Source organism: Miscanthus floridulus, chromosome 17, assembly GCF_019320115.1.
Source record: "Miscanthus floridulus cultivar M001 chromosome 17, ASM1932011v1, whole genome shotgun sequence".
In the NCBI taxonomy this organism is placed as follows: Eukaryota; Viridiplantae; Streptophyta; class Magnoliopsida; order Poales; family Poaceae; genus Miscanthus; species Miscanthus floridulus.
This window is the reverse complement of record NC_089596.1, coordinates 16,292,237-16,309,182: the sequence shown is the minus strand read 5'-3', so window position 1 is coordinate 16,309,182 and position 16,946 is coordinate 16,292,237.

Genomic DNA, 16,946 nt, shown 5'->3' with positions numbered 1-16,946 from the left:
AAGATGCTTGCCTCTAGTAAACTTGCTCAATCCAATCTTAAGATGCTCTTTCTCCAACTTGAGCTTCTTGTTTTCTTCCTTGAGAGCATCATTATTTTTCTCTTCCTTGAGCTTCTTGTTTTCATCTTTGAGCTTCTCATTCTCAAGAATCAAACCATCATCATGAACAAAGTTTCTAGCACAATAGACTTGGTGGTTTTGAGTTCTTCAAGATCTTTCTTGAGCTTTTCATTGTCATTCTTGAGCTTGACAAACTCATCATAATCATAGGCTTCAACCACTTGCTTGCTCTTGCTACTAGAACTTTGCTCAATGCTCTCAATAATCAAGTCATCACATGATGTGGCTATATCAATCTTAACAACATCGTTAGTAGCATCATGTGGCTCATTGGATAAGAATTCTTGAGCAATAACAAGATTATCATGATTAACCTTAAGAATAGTATATTCTTCTCTTAGCTTGTTGTGGCTAGTGATGAGCTCATTATGTGTCCTCTCAAGTTTATCATGTTTTTCTTTAAGCTCTTTCTTAGAAGATTTGAGATCCTTGAGTTTGGATGATATAGCATCATTTGCTTCTTTAAACTCAACACTAGCCTTTTCCACTATATCATATTTGGCTAAAAGAGAATCATTTTTAGCTTCTAGCTTTTCATTTTTAGCTCTAGTTTTTATAATGATCTTAGTGTATTGTTTTAGTAATATAGCAAGATCATCATAAGAAGGTGATTCATATTCATCATCATCACTATCACTATCATCATCACTAGCATGCTCATCATCACTACTATCATCATTATTAGATACCTTGCGGTCACCCTTGGCCACAAGGCATAGGTGTGTAGAGGATGATGGCGGTGGTGGCAGTGAAGATGATGAAGAGTCGATAACAATTGTGGCCACCTTCTTGTTGTCACTATCATCATCGGATGAGGCACTAGATGAATCAATGTCCGTGAGCCAATCACCGACAATGTATGCCTTTCCACTCTTCTTCTTTTTGTGGAAGTCCTTCTTTCCATCTCTCTTCTTGTATGGCTTATTCTTCTTCTTCTCTTCTTCTTCATTACTCGAGTCATCTTTCTTGCCCTTGTATTTGTTCTTGAACTTGTCTTTTTTGGGCTTAGTGCATTGGTGTGCTAGATGACCAAGTTCTCCACAATTGAAGCAATCCATCTCAGAGATTGGCTTCCTTCTAGAGCTAGTGAAGAACTTCTTCTTGCCATCAAACTTGATGCCACTCTTGTTGAGCTTCTTTAGCATCTTGGTGGTCTTCTTCACCATGAGAACAAGACTTTCATCATCAACTTCATTATCACTTGAGCTCTCATACTCAAGTCTTGCTTTCCCTTCTCTTGGCTAGCTTTGAATGCTAAGTCCTTATCTTTCTTCTTGGTAGAGGATGAGCCATCTTGTGGCATGATGTGCATATACCTCTCATGAGCATTGATCTTTCCCAAGATTTGAGTCGGTGTAGCGGTAGAAAGATCACCTTGATGAAGCACGGCCACAATATGCCCATATTTATCAATGGGGAGGACACTCAAAATCTTTCTTACAACATCAGATGGTTGCATTTGAGTGAGTCCAAGCCCATTGACTTCCTCTACAAGAACATTCAAACATGAATACATCTCATTAGCATATTCTTTAGGAAGCATTTCAAAAGAGTTGAGCTTTTTCATGACAAGATGATAGCGTTCCTCACGCTCACTCTTAGTTCCCTCATGGAGCGCACAAACGTCTGACCATAGTGCATGGGCGTCTTTGTGGTTCCTCACCCGATTGAACACATCTTTGTAAAGGCCTCTAAAGATAGTGTTTTGAGCCTTTGTATTCCACTTCTTGTAATTCACCTCATCACCTTGTAGGTGAGTAGCATCCTAAGGTTTTGGGAAGCCTTGTGAGACGGCTCTAAGAATACCAACATCTAGAGCTTCTAGATACGCCTTCATGCGAATTTTCTAATAAGGAAAATCATCTCCCTCAAAGATAGGAGGAGGTTCATCCCCATGAGACATCTTGCTCTAGGTGGTTAAGCCTAAATACGTGAGCATGAAGCTCTGATACCAATTGAAAAGATCAAGATGCCCAAGAGGGGGGTGAATTGGGCTAATTACAAATTTCTTTGCAATAATCAAATTCTATGGTTAGCCCAATTAACCCCTTATGCCTAGAAAGTGTTTCTATTGATCTAACACACAAAAGTTTAGCATCCTAAGTTCCAATTCTACTCTAGCATGGCAATTCTAGGAATGTAAATGACAAGTAATGAATTGCTCAAAGTAAATGCTTAAAGTAAAGAAAGGAGAAGGAACGCGGCAATGTTTTGCCGAGGTATCAGAGAGTCGCCACTCCCCACTAGTCCTTATTAGAGCACCCATGCAAGGGTGTAGCTCCCCCTTGATCCATGTAAGGATCAAGTGCTCTCTATGGGTTGATTCTTTGACACTCTATCGCGGTGAATCACCCACAACCGCTCACAACTTGAGTTGGGTCACCCACAAGCTCCATCGGATGATCACCAAACTCCCAATCACCACCAAGCCATCTAGGTGATGGTGATCACTAAGAGTAACAAGCACAAACTCTCACTTGACCACGATAACCCTAATGAGAAGGGTAGATGCACACTTTGCTACTCTTGATCTCACTAATAAGGGCTCTCTTTGGGATTCTCAAATCTCAATCACCTCACTAGGACCTTGCTCTTCTTAGCACTCTCAAACGTGTTTCTCAGCTGTTAGAATAAGCAAAAGTACCCCCACACATGAATGGAGGTGGTATTTATAACAAGGGCTAAAAAACGAACCGTTATGTGCCTCTATAGGATGACCGGATGCTCCAGTCATGTTGACCGGACGTGCCGGTCAATTCACCCCGAACTCTAGTGTTTACAGTGTGATCAGACACTAGCCAATGTCCATTCAGCACTGACCAGACATGTCCAGTCGAGATTTTTCCTCTCTAGAACCTTACTAGAGTCGACCGAACACTGGACCTCAGTGTCCGGTCCTCTCAGCGTCCGGTCACTTCCAGACGACTTCACCATGATCAAATGAACTGACCGGACTCTGAGCCAGCGTCCGGTCACACCGAAGCCAGCGTCCGGTCAGTATTTGACCCTTCATTCACTTCCAACTCTCAATCATATGTGAATGAAGTTTGCTTCATTGGATCTAAGGACTATTTTGGAGCTACCTAGCGCTAGTTTTAGCAAGTGTGCACCACACCTAACCCACTAGACTCACCTAGGTCAAGCTACCCATCCATACCCCCCTTAATAATATGGTCAAAGGAAAAACAAAGTCCTAAACTACTCTAAGTGTCACTCCAACTTCAATTGACACTTAGAACTAGTCCATCCTTAACCTTGTCGTCCATCCTTTAAAAACCAAAACGATTTCCATCATAGGGGCATTACCATCATGATAGCCCAATCGATCTCCATTACCATGACCTGACTTAATTGCCTTTGCAAAATACACGTTAGTCACAGTAATCACGTATTGTCATTAATCACCGAAACCCAATAAGGGGCCTAGATGCTTTCACCTATTATGGTATGCAATGCGATGTAGAGGTGATACAACAGTTAATTAACAAGGCCACAACAACTCTTAAAACAGGGTACATACTACGAACTAACAAGCTAGTTCTAATGACTAACGTACTAATCTATGCATCAACATTGTCAAGAAATGTGTCATTTTCCAATAAGTGTTTTAGTTATAAAATTCCATGGTGTTTCGTTATTCCGCTGTATTGATTTAATCTTTATTTGAAATATGACATCATTATCTATCTAGCAAACTAATTATTCTAGAGCTACAAAAATTATAGTGAGCAGCTAATAATATTAGTAATTTACTGTAAAAATTTTAGGTTCAGCACTATCCCCATTTTCTCACAAAAATTCCTACAAGCTTAGGTCTTATTAAAACTAAGCAATTTAAATTAATCATGACAACCCTAAAAACAGTACCAACTAGATGAACCAATTATGCTAATAGATAGATCATGATTTTAGAAACTCAACGAAATTGATTTCATAATTTTTGGAAAACTACACAAATTTATATTGATTTCATAAGTTTCAGCCATTTTAAACAAAAACTAGAAAAAGAAAAGGGCACCTAGGCCGGCTTTGGCTAGCACAGCCCATGTGTGCGGCCAAGAGGCCCAGGCACACGTGGTCTAGCCAGCCAGGCGGGTGGCCCATCGGCGAGTACGCGGCAGCGGCCCACGTGGCCAAGGCCCAGAGGGGCATGGCACCAGGCACAGGCGAGGGGCCAAGTAGGCCACGGCCACGGAGGTGTAGGGCGAGCAGCCCAACAGGCCGTCCCACGCAGCATGGCCCAGACATGGGCGCACAATTATGCAAAAAGGACCCTATGCTTCTATCTATTAGTATGCTACCATTTCTACTATTCCTTTGAGTCAATATTAACGCACCTAGGCCCTTACTTTTATCTCTATTTACACTTGAGTCCACCTGCTACCTTGAAACAGAGCAGCCCAGGGCAGAGGAACTGGCCAGCGGCGATGAAGGTGGTGCACAGGGGCAGCGAGGCCGGCCATGGAGATGGAACGGTGCAGGGAGGGGCACGGACGACGCCTAAACCCAAACCTGGCCATGGCATAGACCGAGGCGGGGCACCGAACGGTGACCACATGTGACCACGATAGGGAAGGTGGCGTGCTGGAATCTGGCCAAGAAGGAGGGCTGACCAAGGCAGGGCTTGATGGCCTAGCCATGGACGATAGCGGGGCATCGCGTGGGATGTCGGTGGCTTTGGACGCATGCGTGGGTGGCAATGGCTTGACCGGCATGTGGGCATCGATGGCGCGGTCATGATGGAGACACAGTGTGGAACCCGAGCGCACTTGCGCGTGTGATGGCCGACAACGGGAATGGCCGACGACGGGAACTGCCACGGTGCTCTTGGGCTCAGTGGCTGCACAGCGCCGGAGGAGCATGGAGGGCAGCACTGTGGGCCATACGTGCGCTCACACGAGAGAAAGGGGAATGAGCCGGTGACGGCGAGCAGGAGCTAGGGCGCCTCCTCCTCGGCAGCAGAAAAAAGAGGGAGGGGAAAGCAACATGAGGGTTCGGCCAACTTTCATTAACGTAGGGGCAGTGCGGCAGCAACAAGGATGGCACATGTTCCATGCACTACGACACGACACATGGCGCCCCTACGCATGGCCTATGTGTGAAGCTGCAATGGCACAGCCCCTTCTCAACAACACGCGCCAAAGTACGTACGTGAGGGAGCATGCTGTGCGCCAGAGTACGTACGTGAGGGCGTCACGTGGCTCTGTTGGCTGTGTGCCCACGCAAGAGATGACGCGACGTGGATGTTAATAGCGACACTATGTCGGCAACTTAAAAGGATTTAAATCCTATTGACTTTCACCCATAAACATTTCACACGATAGCTCATACTCCATACCAAGCCATGGAATAAAACATTAGATGTTATGTTATTATTTTGCACAACACAAATTGCCACACAACGCTTTTAAATATAATTTTAGATTTCTACCATGGATGCGAGAAACTGGCTTTTAAATTTTTAAATTTGATTTTTGAGCTGGCAACAACCCTAGATAACACTATTTGTCCTCCAAAACCAAAGTTGCATTTTCCTCAACACAACATGTACTTAAATTTTTATTTAAGTAGCAATCACAAGTTATATTTTATTTTTATTTATAAATATTATTTTTCATGCTTAATCAAATAAACAAGCCATTCGCTATTTATTTGCCATCAGGCATTTTTAAGCACTAGTCCATACATCATACTGACTAGTAGAAACAAAACATCTAGGAACTAATTAACCTGTTGTTCAATATAATTCAAAAAAATGACACTTTTAAACATAAGTTAGATTTTAAAATCTGAGAAAAATCGTTTCGGTAAATCCTCTTATGTCTAAATCTCGGTGCTAAGCAAGCTCGTAATACTAGAGGTGTTACACCTGTTCCTATCAAGACTTTTTAGGGACACACCCACCCACATTCACACCGACTGCTGAACCTCTAGACGTAGAGCATTGGCTTTGTATTCTGGAGCAGAAGTTTCAGCTACTCAATGTGACTGACGAGCAAAAGGTATGTTTTGCCGCACAGCAGCTTATAGGATCTGCCAGTGCTTGGTGGGACACTTTAACGCCATGCAGCTTGTGAACAACCATGTGACTTGGCAGGAGTTTACCACTGCTTTCTATCAGTACTATGTTCTTGCTAGTTTGCTGAATAGGAAATTGTCTGAGTTTCTGGAGCTAAAGCAAGGAAATATGACTGTGATGGAGTATGTGAACAAGTTCAACCATCTTGCACAGTATGCAGGGACTCATGTGGATACTGATGAGAAGAAGATGGACCATTTCAATTGTGGTCTCTCTTGCATCTTGCAAGAGAAGTTATGTACAGGGGGCTATCAGACCTTTGATGCTTTGATGAATGTTGCCATTGCTATGGAGGGACTTCAACGTGACTCTCAGGCTAGGTAGAAGCGCAAGAGGGTGATCACTAGGTCTTCTAATCACTTGCAGTCTCAGAAGGTACAGGTTGTGAGGAGGGTGTCCTATCACTCTCCGGGTGGACAGTCATCTCACCAGACTCAGCAAACTCCCCAGGCACCTCCCACTTAGTACCGTGCACCTACTCAGTAGGTGCAGTAGCCTCAGGGACAGCAGGTTCTGCCTTGTTAGGGACAGCAGAACAAGCCGGGTGCTTGTTTCTAGTGTGGCAAGGAAGACCACTATGCTCGTGAGTGCCCTCAGAACCAGCTTGCTCAGTCTTCTCAGCCTTCAGCCAACTTCCATTTGGTCAAGAGGACTATCATCAGGAAGAAGGTGCCCATGAGCCGCTTGGGACAGGTTAACTTCACTGAGGCTGAGGAGATTCCACAAGGAGAGCCTATGATGGCTGATATGTTCAACATTGATTCCCACCTAGCATATGTATTATTTGATTCTGGTGCATCATATTCATTCATGAGTATAGGGTTTGCACAAAGGTATAATATATATACTATGGCTATTCCTATTGCCTATAAAATCAAAACCACAGGTGCGCAGTTGTGCGCTAAAACTCAGACGGACACAGTGAGACTAGTACTAGCAACTCATTCTTATCATCTCTAGTTCATGGTGTTGCCTAGGCAAGGCATAGATAAAATTCTAGGAATGAACTGGTTAAGAAACTATGGGGTAGTATTGAACCTTAGGCAAAGAATTGTTGAGTTGAAGCTTCCTTCTTCTAAGGATAGAATGTCTCTCCTTATGTCTTCAGTTTCCACCCTACCAGTTATTGCTCATACTGAATCCTCTCCTGACCTTGCCTCTATTCCTATGGTATGTGAGTTTTTTCTCGAAGATCTACCTAGGTTACCACCGGACTAGGATGTGGAGTTTGCCATTGAGTTAGAACCTAGTACTGATCCTATTTCGTGATGTCCTTACCACATGGCTCCAAAGGAATTGGTTGAGATGAAGAAACAGTTAGAGGAATTGTTGGAGAAGGGATTCATCCATCCAAGTTCTTCACCATGGGATTGTCCAGCTATTTTTGTGAAGAAGAAGGATGTCACTCTTCGGATGTGTGTGGATTATTTCCCTCTTAATGCGGTAACCATTAAGAACAAGTATCCTTTACCTCGTATTGATACTTTGTTCGATCAGTTCAATGGTGCCAAGGTGTTTTCAAAGATTGATCTTCATTCTAGGTATCACCAAATTAAGATCCGGCCACAAGATATACTAAAGATAGCTTTCTCTACTAGGTATGGGCTCTATGAATACCCAGTCATGTCTTTTGGCCTTACCAATGCTCCTGCATTCTTCATATATCTCATGAATTTAGTCTTCATGCCGGAGTTAGACAAGTTTGTAGTGGTGTTCATTGATGACATATTGATATATTCTAAGAACAATGAGGAGCATGAACAACATCTTCGCATAATCCTGACCTGATTGCGGGAACACAAGTTGTATGCCAAATTCAACAAGTATGAGTTTTGGTTGGATCGAGTGTAGTTTTTGGGACATGTCCTAACACCTAAAGGCATCTCTGTGGATCCTAGCAAGGTGCTGGATGTGTTAAATTAGAAATCTCCAAAGTCAGTGCATCAGATTCATCAGTTCCTTGGTCTTGCAGGTTATTATCGACGCTTCATCCATGAGTTCTCCAAAATAGCTCAACCGATGACCAATTTGGTCCAGAAGGATGTTAAGTTTGCATGGAGTCCGGCTTGTGAAGAAGGTTTCTAAGCCTTGAAGAAGTTTCTTACCTCTGCTCCTGCTCTTGCTCAACTAGATATTGATAGGCTGTTTGATGTGTATTGTGATGCCTCTAGGATGAGACTAGGATGTGTGCTTATGCAAGGCGGACGTGTGATCGCTTATGCTCCATGTTAGCTAAAAAAGCATGAGTTGAATTATTCCACCCATGATTTAGAGCTGGCTACAGTTGTGCGGCTCTAAAAATTTGGAGACATTACCTATTGGGAAATAAAGTATACATTTTTATGGATAACAAGGCCTCAAATATATTTTTACTCAATCTGAGTTGAATATGAGGCAATGGAGGTGGTTTGAGTTAATCAAAGAATATAACTTATAAGTTCATTATCACTCTAGAAAAGCTAATGTGGTGGCTGATGCCTTAAGTCGGAAGTCGCATCAAGTTGAAGAAGAATCTTTGTCTCTCAACCATTCTGAGGTGTTAGCCCATATTGCTCTAGACTTGGATTTACTTGAGCAAATTATTATAGAGCAAAGGCAAGATACTTTGGAAATTCCACATATCAAGAAGTTAATTGTCGAAGGGTGTGGTCCTCATTTTAGTATTGATGATCGAGGTGTGGTGAAGTTTAAGAACCAATTGGTGGTTCCCTCAAGTGATGAGCTTAGGAGAAAAAATTTGGATGAAGCCCACAACTCCAAATTATCCATTCATCTAGGAAGTAATAAGATGTATCATGATTTGCGTCACTTGTATTGGTGGCCAAATATAAAACAAGATATTACCAAATACATCTTAGAATGTGACATTTGTGAAAGGGTTAAGGCGAACCATATGCGTATGTCTAGATTTCTACAACCCTTGCCTATCCCTGTTTGAAAATAGGAAGATATTTCCATGGACTTTGTTATGGGTTGGCCCCGTATGGCAAAGGGGTATGACTCTATTTGAGTCATTGTGGATTGCCTTACCAAGTCTACTCATTTCTTTCCGGTGGATACAAGGTATTCAGCCAAGAAGTATGCCAAGTTGTATTTTGATCGGGTTATGAACCTACATGGAGTTCCTCTTACCATTATTTCCGATAGAGGGTCAGCCTTTGTCTCTCGCTTCTGGGAGCAACTCCAAAAATGTTTTGGTACTCGTCTCCTCAGAAGTTTGGCTTATCACCCACAAACTGATGGTCCGATAGAAAGGGTCAATCCAGTACTTGAAGACATGTTGAGAGCTTATGCCATTTCTTATCTAGAAAAATGGGATAAATGCTTGACTTTAGCTAAGTTTTTCTATAACAATAGCTATCAAGAGAGCATTCGAATGGCACCGTTCGAGGCCCTATATGGTAAGAAATGTAGAACACCTCTTAACTGGGTTGAAATGGGTGACCATGGGTACTTTGGACCTGATTTTATCAAAGAGGCAAGAGAACATGTTAGTGTTATTCAGAGTCATTTGAAAGTGGCTCAGAACCGTCAGAAAGCTTATGCGGACAAGAGAAGGCCCTTTCAATTTGAAGTTGGTGACCATGTGTACCTAAAGGTATCCCTGATGAGATGTGTGCATCGGTTTGGAGTCCGTGGAAAGTTAGCTCCTCGTTATGTTGGACCTTATAAAATTTTGGAGTGGTGTAGTTCTGTTTCTTATTGTCTCCAACTCCCGGATATTTTATCAACAGTCCATAATGCTTCCCATGTCTCCCAGTTGAAAAAGTGTTTACGAGTTCCTGATGAAGTGGTGGAAATTGAAGGACTCTCTCTCCAACCCAATTTTTCTTATATTGTGCATCCCATCAAAATCTTGGATGAAAAAGAGAGTCACTAGGAACAAAGTGGTAAAATTTTATAAAGTCCAATGGCAAAATCATTCAAAGGATGAAGCAACTTGGGAACATGAGAGTTATATTCTAGAGCATTATCCTCATCTTCTCCCCGAAGTATCGAAGTAATGGGTTAAGTAAAAAATTATTTCTTATCCCTTTTCCCACACTAGGCACACATGAATCTCGTGATGAGATTCTGTTTAAGGGGGGGAGCTGTAACACCCTCGGTGTTACGCCATAAACAAATTACCAAACCATGTCGTGAGCATCATGTTTATGTGATAATGCATATGGTGGAAGGTGTAGATAACATTTTTGTAACTTCAGATGATCAATAAAAATATTAAATGATAAGCTATTCCATAACTCATATGTATCAAGTAGGGTTTAAAACAAATTTTTATTGAACAAAAATACTATAGAATATATATATATGGCGCTTAAATAAAGTTTGGAATATGAACTTTGTAGATGACAATGAAAAACTTGCTGTAGAAAAATAACATTATCTAGAAATGCAACTTGGAATCAAATTCAGCTCATAGATTTAGAAGATTTTTAAGTATATAGACACCTAGACAATGCCATGTTTGGCAATTTATTTTGCGAAATCAGGTTAAGAATAGGTGTTATGTTTTAGCTCTGTTTGGTAGCCTCATATGCCATCTTGAGCATTGTGAAGATGGTTTAGGTCTAGAAGCAATCGTTTAGTTGTTATAGGTGCTTTAAAATGCGTGCACGACACATTCTTGGGTTGGCCAGGTGGACATGGTCACCATGCTCAGGCGCATGCTGTCGCCGCGCTGGTCGCTCGCGCATACGCGCGCTGCCGTGCGTGGCTGGCTGCTGCTGCCTCTAGCCTCTACCGCGTGGAGCTGCTGCTACTGCTTGCATGGTCGTGCGGTGCTATGGGCTATCCCACCACGCTGCCACACTATCGACCTGCCCCGCACCACGACACAGTCGATGGCGGTGCCATCGCCTCACCGTCACGTCCTGAGCAGCCACTGCTGACCATTGTCACCGATCCCTGGTAGCTAGAATCGACCAGCGCAGCCTCCCCCTCTCCTATGTTCCCCGACCCCTAGTAGCTCCTTCCCCTACACTAGCGTCCTCCTCCCCCACCCTGGCGGTGCTCCTCCCCCACACTGACATCCTCCCCTACCGAGAGCCCCCAATGCCCACAGATCCGGTAGCCATGGCGCTCCCCATGCTAAGCTCTCTCTCCTATGTTGCAATTATATGTTTCAATAGTTTTAGACATTTCAGAGGTATGTTGCAGTTGAATCATATAAATGTTGCAAAAGTAGATCAGGGATGTTGCACATGTTGCATATGTTGTAATTGTTTTTAGAGGCATGTTGCAATAGTATGTTTTGAGTGTTTCATATGTTTTTAGAGGTATGTTTCATCTGTGTTTTCTGAATGCATGTTGCAATTGTGTTTATCTGGATGTTTCATATGTTTCACACATATGTTGCATGTATTTTATTCGGATGTTGCGTATGGTTGCAATGGTTTTTAAGTGTGTTTCATATGTTTCACACATATGTGGCCGTGCTCGCCATCGCCATACCATTTATGGCGCTACGCCGCGCGGGCCATGGTCGATCGAGGACACGCATGCTTGTCCTTTGTGTCTGCGTGCATGCCTTCCCGGTCGCGCTGAGCACGTCCCGCCAAGGCGAGGCCATGCTATGCCACCTACCGACCTCTCTCTCTCTTTGTTGCCACCGTCGGAGTTGTGCCCCATGCAATTGATCAGCGAGTGGTCATCTCCTTTCAATTTCACGCACCCATGTCTCTACCATCAAGTCCTCTGGCTGCCCGACCCCACCCCACCTTGAATGACGCCCAGTCGAGCTCTAATTTGGCATTTTAACTACCACCGTGCTAATAAGGCCATGTCCGGGCATGGACGAGGGCAGCCCTCCTACAGTCCCTCCTGAGCTAATTCACTTGCACCACTAGTTTTGCCTTGCCTCTATCTCCACCTTGCCCACGCTAGTGGAACCACTACCGCCTCCCCATCACCGCTAACACTACAGCGCCATCGCGGTGCGTCGCCGCCCGGCTCGACCGCACGTGGCCACACCTCCTTCACCATCCACCACCCTAACCGTCACCTTGGCTAGGTCCACGATAGTCTACTAATGCTTCCTCACTAGCCAGTTAGGTTCTTAGGTGCTCTGGATCATCAGGGTAGTTACGTGAACGCTGCGGACGGCCACGCATCGCTACAGCTCGCTCCAGCGCGTCCCACCGCCCCGCTTTGCTGCTTCGTGTAGGCGGTTGGACTATAGTTGAAGGTTGGCCCGATCGACAGGCCAGTGCGAGCCTCTAGTGGCCGGCACGGTAGCGCTGTGTCATCGTCGCCGCTCGCCGTGCGTTGAGTCACTAAGGGTGCGCGTAGGCGAATTAGGGAAAAGTCAAGGGGTTAAGTGAGAAGGTCTGAGAGAGGAGAAAATAGTGTTAGTACTTAGTTGTAAATTGAGAGGAGTTGAAAGTCTTTACAAAATCGCCAAGGCGTGTGGGACTCCCACGCCATGGGCCGCGCCAGCGGGCCGCTAAGCGCGCTATGTCGCGCGGGCCGCACGTGTGGGCTACGCGACAGATTTAGTTTTCTTTTTTTCATAAGGAATTAGCAATGGTTTTCTAATTTAACTTTTTAACCGATCTTTGGTAAATCATATAAAATCATTTAGGTGTTCAAAAATTGTGAAGCAAATTTTCCTAGGTTCCTAAAATTGTGCTATATCAGTTGGTGTATTTAGTTCATGTTTATACTTATTGACATTAGGAGCTATTAAATCATTTGAGAATGCTTAATAATATTAAGTTAATCATTGTAGGATTTTTTGTGGTAAATTGGTGATAGCTTTAGTCCTAAAAATTTTATAATAGCTTCATTGTATTATTATGTGCTCACTGTAATTTTTGTAGCTTTAGAATAGACTAAGCATTAGGGTAGTTAAATGCTCTTTGTTTCAATATACATTAAATCATTAGTAAAAATAAAGATGTACCCTTAAATTACAAAACTGAGTGTTTGTTAGTTGAATCCAACACCTTGCTTGATGAAGATGATAGTTAGCTTAGTATCTTAGTCATTAGAGCTAGTTTAGTAGCTTGGTATGCGCATTCTTAGTTTATGAGTTGTTGCCTGAATGCTAAGTGTTCTTAGTTTATGAGTTGGTATGCGCATTCTTAGTTAAACTTGATCTTAAGGACGTACTTCTAGTAATGTTTTTCGCAAATAAAAAGAAAATAGCAAACCCATATTGCCTATCATATCCTTGAGAGTCGAAAAACTATTCCCACTAGTTGGGTAAGTCTTGCGAGTACATTGTGTACTCAGGGTTTATTTTACCCCTGTTGCAGGTGCGGCTTGAGGAGTAACTCTTGTGTGGAGGAATCTTCTGGTGGGCACAGACGGATCCTTGTATCGTTTTCGCTAGATGTTTATTTTTATTCTGCTATTTAATTATTGCACTCTAAACTCTGGTATTGTAATAAATAATTTTCAAAAACTCTCATTGTATGAAATGGACTAAGTATTGTAAGCTCGTACTCATTATTAGATTTTGGATGTAAAACGTGGATTGTTTTGAGTTCTCTCTTTGGGTGTGCTCGACGAAACTGTCCGATGTAGCTCACTTTCGAGGTGCTTAGTGTCTAGTGGAAGACGAGCGCCTCTAAAAACGTGTTATTTTAGACAGTTCTGCCACAGCTGTTGATAACCAAGAGCTTGAAGAAGCGTTCAAGAATTTGTATCTCGATGAAGATGAAGGTGGAGTTGCTACTGCTGGTGACTGAGAGTGAGACTAAGGTTGAGAGTGGACTTGTGCTTTTGTGTGAGTTAAGAGTGGACTTGTCACTCACTGACTGTGTAACATTTGCATTTGAATAATGGTCTGTAATAACTTAATACAATCTGATGAGCTGGTTGTACTCTTTTTTCTTTTCTAGGGTTTCTCACAAAGGTGAGTTTTACCTATAAAGATTTTTAATGAGGCAGCATTGCACAAAACAACTCATTTTGTTATCTAAGTCTTTATGTGATCTAAGTCATTCTATAATCTGTTCTTACTACTTAGTTGACGAATGAAAATATGGCTGTGAATGTTGATTGAAACTGTGAGTGTTATTCTGTGAATGTTGATTAAAATTTAAAACTTTGACGGTGAGATGAGTTTTTGAGGTGTTACATGTGAACTGGGATGTGGGCTTGCACGGCCCACAAATATTGCCGTGCTTGACGGGCCGGCATGACACGAAAACCGACTCATAGTGTCATGCCTGGGCTGAAGCCCAGGCCCACGTGCCTGAGAGGCACGGCCCGCAGGGCACGGCGTGCCTTGTCGGCCCGACCCCCATTGGGCCGTGCCGGCCCATTGCCCATCTATGTCGCTACTGACCCAAGTCACTTGTAACATTTTCGTATCAGGTGCCTGCACAACTAGGTATTCGCATGTGTCACTTGTAAACAAAAAGATGCATTCTTGAGCTGCCTCATATCATACAACAAGTCCATATAGGAGTGAAAAGGTAGAGATAAGCCCTTTGGATCCTAGGAAAAAACTAGGATTCCATTCATACGGACTGGGTTAATTACTTTCTCATCTTTTGGTTAGCATAATAAGAATGTCTTGTATGAAAACATAGGAAAATTTTTTATAGGTTCAATTCTATAGGAAAAAATCATGAGAAAAAAAACATCCACTCGAACTCAAACATCATTGTTTCTTGTTTCCTGTATTTTTCCAACAATTCACCAAATACTCATTCCTCAAATTTTCATGTTTTTCATTCCTCTATTTTGCATATACATATCTATTGTTAATTCTTATATTCATTCAAACCTATGTTCCAACAGAGACCAAAAATCAAATCGAGATCGAAAAAATTGAAAGGCCACGTGCTTGGAGAGCTCATGGAGGATCATGTACTTGGAACTACGTGTAGTCCCAAGGTTTGGATAGTATGTATTCAAAACTTATATGGTAAACAATTTTTTTTGATAGTCTAAACTCGTCTTATTTGTTCTATGTATACTTTTCTTTGGTAGTATAAGAAAAGGGTACGGAGGAAGATAACGAGGAGATATTCTAGTCTTTATTGACACATGAATGCTTGAATAGCTTGTCTTCTGTTTCATTTTCCTTTCCTTAATACATTACATATACATAGTATATACTATATATAAATATCTATCTTATTATCTTTTATCAAAAATTTCCTTTCCTTAATACATTACATATACATAGTATATACTACATATAAATATCTATCTTATTATCTTTTATCAAAAAATATTAAGTCATAAATTGATTTGCCCCTATGTGGAACCCCATTGCCCATTTATGTATTCCATTTGGGTAAACAAGCATTTCTATGTGACATTTCTTTCATCTTCCCTACAAATTCCTAGGGTCTCTCATACGACTTTACTTTTTCAATAGAAGAGGCTGATACAAATAATACAATTTATATGTATATCAACTACATGTGAAAACCGATTATTATGAAACTTAGGGAATCTTCAATGATTGGTTCTAAACTAGTATTATTAGCTATACCATGTGGAGGAGAGAGACAAAAAAAAAAACTTTAAGCTAGCGTAAAGAGAAGAGCTAAGCTCTTTGCACGTCTCACCTCACGACAGACATAACCCCTTTATCTTTGAAAGGAAATATGTAAACGAAGAACACTTTACAATTTACATGTAAGACACATAGGCCTAAAAGTTGATATTAAAACTTTTACTGTTAGAACTTCCCTTATATGGACGTGTGAAATCCATTTTCCATTCCCCTAGCTCCAAAACCAAAAGAACCATGCAATATGATCATGCCTAGCATAGCAAGGGCATCTTTTGAAGTCTTATCCATTCATCAAGGTCTCCCGTGCAAAAAAGAACGACACACCTTCTCCCTCCTCACACTGGTACAGCTTCACTGAATAAAAAAAAATCAATGAAAATGGAAACATTAAAGAAAAAACTACCACCATACAAAGGGGATTTTTTACTTTTCGCTATCCTTACGGATAACACTCCTTCGTTTACCATTTTTATACGCGCTCTTACACAATTATCATCGCAAACAGTGAACCTCCTACGTTTTTGTCATTTTTGCTGACATGGCACGCCAAGTGGGCACGCCAGCATGGTAGTGAGCCTGAGAAGGCCTACAGAGCATGCGAAATGACCTATTTACCCTTGTTGCTTCTCTCCCTCTACTCGCTGACACGTGGGCCCCACACGTCGGCTTTGTCTTCAACCTCCGGGCACAGATGGGAGACAGGCACCTCCAGCTTCATCTCACACCTCCAGCACCTGGATGGGAGCCAGGCACCTCTAGCTTCTGTCATTCCTCCATGGCTGTCGCGCGCAAAGTCGATGGAGGAGTTCTTGCGGCAAAGATGGGCTGGTGGCAGCCAGCCATGGGTAGAAGCAAGGCTCTCCGACGGAGTGCTTCGGTTGAGGTGGAAGACGCCACTGCGGCCATGGATTGGCGATGAGATGTGGATAGGTGGCCGTGGCGGGTCTTTGCGGCGCCAACGAAGGAGACGGGGAGGCGAGAGTTGCTGTGTATGCGGAGATCGGTGAGCTCGACCTCGGGAAGGCAATGGCGGCGACGACGGTGGTTCATGACGATGGGGCGGGGGTTGCCAAACGACGAGTAGCGGAGTGAAGTCGTCATGCCACTGCGAACTCGCAGAGCCCGTTGGGAGTAGCAGAGACGGCTGGATGGGGGAGATCGATGGTGACGATGGAGCTCCAGTCATGGGCGTAGCTCTATGCAAGCTCCAGTCTTCTACCCCGCCTCCGTGCAAGCTGCAAACAGGAGCAAGCGCATGGAGCTTTT